An 8,275-nucleotide genomic window follows, 5' to 3' on the forward strand; every position below is an offset into this window, starting at 1 on the left:
ATTCCCACTTAATAAAATACTTGAGTGTGTGAATCCGACATCCACATTTTGGCGCCGTCTGTGGGGATATTAGGTTCTTGAGTGGTCAGATTTTTTCTTTATCACACTTCCGAGATAAGCAACAATGTCCGGAGGAGACGCCGCTGAGACATCATTGGCCGAAACCCTCAAAGCTATGCAGCAAACCATGTCGGACATATCACAAAAGTTCTCGGATGTGGAAAAGGCCGTCGATACGTTGCAAACATCCCAGGTATCTCTTAGTCAAAACGTCAATACTATACAAACTCGTGTTCGCTCTTTAAGTGCAGGAAACCCAGTGGGAATCCGAAGAGGGATATTCAACTCGCCAAGTTCCGCTGCACGAAATGAAACCAGCGGACAAACAACCCCCGGTGCTACTAATAATGTAGCCCAGACGTTGGAGGAAGAGATGCAGCTCGGGGATGAAGAACAACTTGCAGCTCAGTATGAGCAGGAGAACCTCGACCAGTTCGAGACCATGAGGAAGGTTAGCCAGGAATTAAAAGAAATGAAATCAAAATTTCATCAAGCTACAAGTTCAGAGCCAGATATCAATCGAGTCATTGAAGAAGCTAGGCGAACACCTTTCATCTCGCGAATTGCGAGTTTGAGGATCAAAGATTCCCATAAACTCAAATTGGACCCTTACAGCGGATTGGAGGATCCAAAAAGCTATCTCGCAGCTTTTCTGATCGCTGCAGGAAGAGTCGAATTGGATGAAGCTGATGAGGACGCAGGCTATTGCAAGCTGTTTTCGGAGAATCTATGTGGCCAAGCTCTAATGTGGTTCACCCAATTAGAGCCGGGTTCGATCAGCAATTTCGACGAACTATCAGCCGTATTCTTAAAGCAATACTCCATCCTTATGGATAAAAGCGTTTCGGATGCCGATCTTTGGAACTTAACGCAAGGATCTAATGAATCACTTCGAGTTTTCATCACCAAATTCAAAGGAGTGCTGTCAAAACTCCCAAGAATCTCACAGCAATCAGCTTTATCTGCCTTACGAAAAGGATTGCGACATGATTCAAGGTTTAAAGAAGACTTAATACTTCATAAACCAGACACAATTCAGGATGCACTCTTCCGCGCGAACAACTGGATGGAGGTAAAGGACAAAAAAGAAAGTTTTGCCAAAAGGAATAAACAAGAAAAGTCGGCAATCACCGTCCCTACCAGGAAGTTCGAGCCTAGGGAGAGCAAGGGACCAAAGAAGTTTGGGTCGCAACCCTTCAACAATACCGTCGGAAAGCAATTCCAAGGGAAAGGAAGATCAAACACTTGGGTCCGTGATGAAAGTCTATATTGCGACATTCATAAAGTAACCGGACATTTAACCAAGGATTGCAGCGTTCTTAAAAAGCACCTCGCAGAGCTTTGGGCTAGCGGCGATCTTTCTAAATTCGATATAAAAGATTTTGTGAAGGAATACCACGAAGCAAAGGAAAACTCCAAAGATCAAGATTCCAAAAGACCAAGGTTATCCAACGAGGAAGAACCAAGAAGATCGAAGGGTAAGATCAATGTGATTCTAGGAGGTTCCAGATTTTGCGGAGATTCAATAAGTTCCATCAAAAAGCATAGACGAAATGTCTTACTCAAAGCAAGCTTGAGCGAAGAAATTGATTTTCAAGGTGCCTCAATATCATTTAACGAAGAAGAAACGCGGCATCTCGAAAGACCGCATGATGATGCTCTAGTCATTACTCTTGATGTCGCTAACTTCGAAGTATCAAGGATCCTTATAGATACAGGCAGTTCGGTCGACTTGATCTTTTTAAGTACTCTAGAAAAAATGGGAATCAGCCGAGGAGACATAGTAGGACCCCCATCTCCGTTAGTTGCGTTCACAAGCGAGTCAGCTATGTCTCTCGGAACAATCAAGCTACCGGTCCTTGCCAAGAAGGTATCGAAGATCGTGGACTTCGTTGTCTTTGATAAGCCCGCAGCTTACAACATTATCCTCGGGACTCCCTGGATTTATCGAATGAAAGCAGTCCCCTCTACATATCATCAATGTATCAAATTTCCAACATCAAATGGGGTGGAAACAATTCGGGGAGATCAAGAAGCTTCACGGACGTGTTACTTAGCTAGCCACCGTTTGAAGATCCAATAGCAATTAACAAAGCCCGCAAAAGAAGGACTAAGGCAGAAATTTCCTAGTGGGCAGGAAAAAGAGGATGTGGTAGTCGAAGTGGAATTGGAAGAAGACAAACCAAATCGGAAAATTCGAATTGGAGCAACTTTGACTGGCCAAATAAAAGAAGCTTTGATCGAACTCTTAAGGAAAAACAAAGCATCATTTGCATGGTCAGCAGCGGACATGCCTGGCATAAATCCGAGTGTAATTTGTCATGAACTAAACGTGGATCCAAGCTTCAAACCGGTGAAACAAAAAAGAAGAAAGCTTGGAGTGGAGCGGGCAAAAATAGTAAATGATGAAGTGGATAAACTTTTGAAAATAGGGTCCATACGAGAAGTACAATATCCGGAATGGGTAGCAAACACTGTCGTTGTCAAGAAAAAGAATGGGAAAGATAGGGTTTGCATCGATTTTACAGACTTGAATAAAGCATGTCCCAAAGATAGTTTCCCGCTCCCGCATATAGATCGACTTGTGGAGTCCACCGCTGGAAATGAGCTGTTAACGTTCATGGACGCCTTCTCGGGTTATAATCAGATAATGATGAACCCCGAAGATCAAGAAAAGACGTCATTTATCATAGATAGAGGTATCTACTGTTACAAGGTAATGCCTTTTGGTTTGAAAAATGCAGGAGCAACTTACCAACGGTTGGTGAACAAAATGTTTCACAATCACCTCGGGAAGACTATGGAAGTCTACATAGATGATATGTTGGTTAAATCGTTGAAGAAGGAAGATCATGTTAAACATTTGGAGGAATGTTTTGATATTCTCAATAAATATCAAATGAAGCTGAACCCGGCGAAGTGCACATTTGGAGTCCCATCCGGAGAATTTCTTGGCTATATCGTGACAGAAAGAGGGATTGAAGCCAATCCAAATCAAATTAACGCCTTTCTAAACATGCCATCTCCAAGAAACTTCAAAGAAGTACAACGGTTGACTGGGCGGATTGCGGCTTTGAATCGTTTTATCTCGAGGTTAACAGATAAGTCGTTGCCTTTCTACCAAATTCTAAAAGGGAACAAAGGATTCCTTTGGGATGAGAAGTGTGAAGAAGCTTTTGGGCAGCTTAAGGCATACTTAACCACTCCGCCTATACTGTCCAAACCGGAAGTGGACGAAAAACTTTATTTGTACGTATCAGTTTCAAACCACGCGGTTAGTGGAGTCTTGGTTCGGGAAGACCGTGGAGAGCAGAAGCCAATTTACTATGTGAGCAAGTCAATGACGGATCCGGAAACCAGGTACACAATGATGGAAAAGCTTGCACTCGCGGTGGTAACTTCGGCTCGGAAGCTGCGTCCATATTTTCAGTCCCATCCGGTTGAAGTATTAACTAACCAACCACTCCGAACAATACTTCATAGTCCAAGTCAGTCCGGACGTTTGGCGAAATGGGCGGTGGAATTAAGCGAGTACGACATAGAGTTCAAAAGCCGAATCAGTATGAAGGCTCAGGTCTTAGCAGACTTCCTGACCGAACTACCAATACCTGGAACGATAGAGCAACCGGAGAACCAAATTTGGAAATTACACGTAGACGGGTCTTCAACAAAACAAGGATCTGGAGTGGGAATCAAGTTGGAATCTCCAACATCAGAAATTCTAGAACAATCATTCCGATTATTATTCGATGCTTCCAACAACGAGGCAGAATACGAAGCCCTTATTGCCGGACTTCGACTAGCACAAGGAGTTGGAGCTAAGGAAATATTGGCTTATTGCGATTCGCAATTAGTAGTTAACCAATTTAATGGAGATTATGAAGCCAAAGATTCAAGAATGGAAGCGTACCTCGAAGTGGTAAAGGATTTATCTAAAAAATTTTCGAAATTCGAATTAATCCGCATACCTCGGGGAGAGAATACAACTGCGGATGCACTTGCCGCATTGGCGTCAACATCAGATCCCGAGTTAAAGAGAGTTATTCCAGTAGAATGCATTTCGGAGCGAAGCATTCAAGACAACAAAGAAACCCTCGTCATTACAAGATCTCGAGCAGCGGCACGCGACCGCGGCGAACCAGATATCGAACCACCTTCAAACAAACGAAGGAAGTCAAAGGGATCAAATACATCTAACAAGGAACCCGTTGTCTTAGCTGAAGAAGTGATTCCAGAAACGATGTTAGAAACCGAGCCATTAATCGAGGAGAATATTCTTGAACCAAACGAACATCCCGAACCAGAGCCACGGATATTTCACAAAGTTGACCAAATTCCGGCTAAAGACTGGGGGGCTGACTGGAGGGAGCCGATAAAGCACTACATCATGACAGGTGAGCTCCCAAAGAATAAATGGCAGGCCAGGAAAATGAAAGTCGTTAGCGCGAAATTTTGTCTAGCAAAGGATGCGTTGTATAGACGAGGTGTCAGTGACCCTTACCTATTATGCATTTTTGGGCCCGAAGTCGAAATCGTCATGAGCGAGGTGCACGAAGGATTATGTGGGAGTCATTCATCAGGAAGAGCTATGGCTTTTAAAGTTAAAAGAATGGGGTATTTTTGGCCCACTATGATCACAGATTGTGTTAAGTTCGCCCAAAGATGCAAGCGCTGCCAGCTCCATGCACCATTGATCCATCAACCGTCGGAATTATTCTCCTCCATTTCCGCCCCATACCCGTTTATGAGGTGGTCAATGGACATCATTGGACCATTGCACAAATCAACTCGAGGTGTACAGTACCTTTTAGTCCTTACGGACTACTTTTCGAAATGGATTGAAGCTGAGGCGTATGTTGGTATCAAGGATTCGGCGGTGAAGACCTTTATTTGGAAAAACATTATATGTCGACATGGAGTTCCGTACGAAATAGTCACTGATAATGGACCACAATTCATTTCACACGAGTTTGATGCCTTTTGTGCGGACTGGGGAATCAAAGTTAGTTATTCTACTCCACGATATCCGCAAGGAAACGGACAAGCTGAAGCCGCGAACAAGACAATATTAAGCAATCTCAAGAAACGCTTAAGTCATCTAAAGGGAGGATGGTATGAAGAGCTCCAACCCGTCCTGTGGGCCTATCGTACAACCCCTAGGCGACCTACAGGAGAAACTCCATTCTCTTTGGTTTATGGCATGGAGGCGGTAGTACCAGCTGAACTCAATGTGCCCGGACTTCGTCGAACAGAAGCACCGTTAAATGAGGAAGAAAATTCAGCAATGCTTAACGATTCACTAGATACCATAAATGAAAGGCGTGATCAAGCTCTAATCCGGATCCAGAATTACCAACAGGCAGCAGCCCGGTAATACAATTCAAAGGTTAAAAGTAGGCCGTTCTTCGTGAGAGATTACGTATTAAGGCGCGTCTTTGACAACAAAAAAGAAGAAGGTGCCGGAAAACTCGGTATTAATTGGGCAGGACCTTACATTATTACCGAGGTGGTTCGAAACGGTGTTTACAGGTTGAAAGATTTAGAAGACAGTCCAGTCAAGCGACCTTGGAATGTGATCAACCTAAAGAAATTTTATGTTTAAAGCTACATGCATTGTTTATGTACATGAACTACGGTGTGGCTTGATCCCGAGATGGATACGTAGGCAGCTCGAAAACGAGTCCAGCTATTAATAAAAATTTGTTTTATTTCTTTATTAAAGGAAAAAGTTTCGACTGTGCGAACAAGTGAAGCAAATAGAAGGTTCGGCTAAGCGAACATACAAGAAATTGGAAATAGAGCGTTTATTCAAAAGACGGAATGTCCCTCATCGTACACTTCGGACTATGAAAATCTTATTGACGAGCAGAACACTTCAACTCCTTGACCAGCAAGATCGAGGATTGGCATCATGCAGTCCGGAATTCGAGCAAAGTCTGAAATTCCAAGCTCAATCCACTCTCCGGGGTGAGATTCAAGGATGTGAAGATCTCTTGACACTGTAGTAAGCCTACGTTGCATCCGGTTAATCCTCTTCCGAAGTCTCCTCTTTTCCGACATAAGCTTCTGGTGTTGAAGCTCGAGTGCCTCTATGAACGCCGTCGCTGTTCCTTGGTCTCTGATTGGGAGATCCCTGATCAAAGCACATGGGGCTCGGATCTGAGATCTCAAGAAGCCGCGAAGTGGAGGAGGCTGCCTGCTTGGCTCATTTGGAACATCTTCGTTTATCATTCCGATTCTGGAGAAGTCGGGCATAGATTCTGAACAGCGAAGATTGAACTCCATACCTACTGAAATGAAAAGAATGGTGAGGAGTAAAGGGAAATTGAGACAACAATTTATAGGAACGTCATATCTCTAACAAGCTGCGGATTCTATCCAAAGAATGGAGTGATTCGCGGAGAGATTTATGCCCTCGAACGGATCCTGCATTAAAAGACGCATCTCCGAGAATATTTAAAAGGAAAGGAAAGTTGCAAATGTTTCCATAGATAAAAAGGGGCCGAAGCCCATTACGAGTTTAAAAGAAGGGAAGAAGTTAAAGGACATTTATGGAAGAGGCTCAGGAACAGGCTCCTTCATCGCCGGTTTAGTCTTCGAAGTGGACGCCTTGTTCTTGGCATCCACTTCGGAACGATCCCGAACGCGTTTCCGACAGTTGCTGGCCTCCTCCTCCAAATCGTCTTCCTCTTCACTGTCAGATGGAACGGCGCAGACAGGGGCGTTCACGGGACTCGGGACTCCTTTAGCACGGAGATACATCCGAAGCATCTTCGGGATCTCAGCGACAGAGTCGAAGTTCCGCCACTCCCATTGAAAGGGGTCACTTTCCAAGGCCCGTATCTTCCTCTCCACCTGAGCAATGCGAGCCTCGAGTGTTTGCCTTTTGAGCCCCAGCCGCTGCCTCTCTTCACACAAGCGACGGTGCTTATCGGCAACCTAACATAAAAATGAGTGAATAAGACGAAACAAGAAGTTTTAAATCAAAAACTTTAATATTTACCTTGTCAATAAAATCGCAAGCCTCTTTCTTCTCCTTCGGAGGAAAGTGAAAGACGGCGTGAGGGAAGAGAACGCCGGCCGGTTCAAAGCCGTCGCCGGACAAGAAGAGTGGGCTGCCGGGATCAACGGGGGCTACTGTTTCGTTTTCCATTCTTAAAATATTTCTCAAGTAAGATTCTAAAGTCATGTTTAAATAAAGCTTAGAAGTAGGTAAGCCTTTATTTATAATGATTTAGGGTTTGTCTTGGAACCATAAACCCAATAATGGTAGTGTGTCCGAGTGGTTTAAACCATTTTTGGAAATCGAGAAAAGGCAGTTATTGCATTAAAGACGAGCCGTTTTCCTTACTTATAAGAAGGGAAAGCGCAACCGTCGCATTAATTACAAAAGTTTCTAAGGCCCAAGCCCAGTAAGTTTATCGAGTTGACTAAACCCGAAGTGGGGAACTCGCTTTAAGCCGAGCTCAGTTCTCGCATCCTAAAGAGAAAGGTCTGATCAACCTAAAAATCTCAAAAGCATAACCACAAGGCCACAAAAGGTTAAAAGCGGACTTTGCAAACCCGCATATAAATTTAACCAAACCCCCTTGGGTCACAACCTAGAAAGGTTTAAAAGCCTCCTCAGGCAAATATCTTGTTCAAAAGAAAATAATAAAGCCTCCTTAGGCAAAGACAAGTTCGAAATTAAGTCTTAAAATTAAAGGGACAATTCCCCATTTAAAAGTGGACACAGTCACTACGGAGCAGCAGCCACCTCGGAATCCGGCTCAACAGTCGAAGCTTCATTCGCCTCCTTGGCAGCCGCTTGGTCAGATGAAACTCCTGATCCACTCTCCACGGTACAACCAACCTCCGGAGTGACCTCCGGTACCATAGGAACTACGGGCGGGACAACGTCTTCCGTCTCACTTGAGCCTAGGAATAATAATTCCAGTCAATCAAAGGTACAAGGTAAGAAAAGGTAATAAATATCAGGAGCCAAGCATTACCTGCCCAGTCTAGACCTGATTCACTTATAGGAGGCGATTCAGTGAAGAATTCTTCGAAGTCCTGAGGGTTGAAGGTCGAAGTAGGAAGAGCTGCCAAGCGACTCCGCTTTTCAGAAAGATTAGCCGACAGTTCGGTTCTCTCTTGCTCCTCGGAGAAATCTGTGTCATGGATTTGATCCAGCAGGATCAGGTTGCTCTCGTGCTCCTTGATGTCTGATTCCAAA

This window comes from Arabidopsis lyrata (assembly GCF_000004255.2).
Source record: "Arabidopsis lyrata subsp. lyrata unplaced genomic scaffold ARALYscaffold_6, whole genome shotgun sequence".
NCBI classification, from domain to species: domain Eukaryota; kingdom Viridiplantae; phylum Streptophyta; class Magnoliopsida; order Brassicales; family Brassicaceae; genus Arabidopsis; species Arabidopsis lyrata.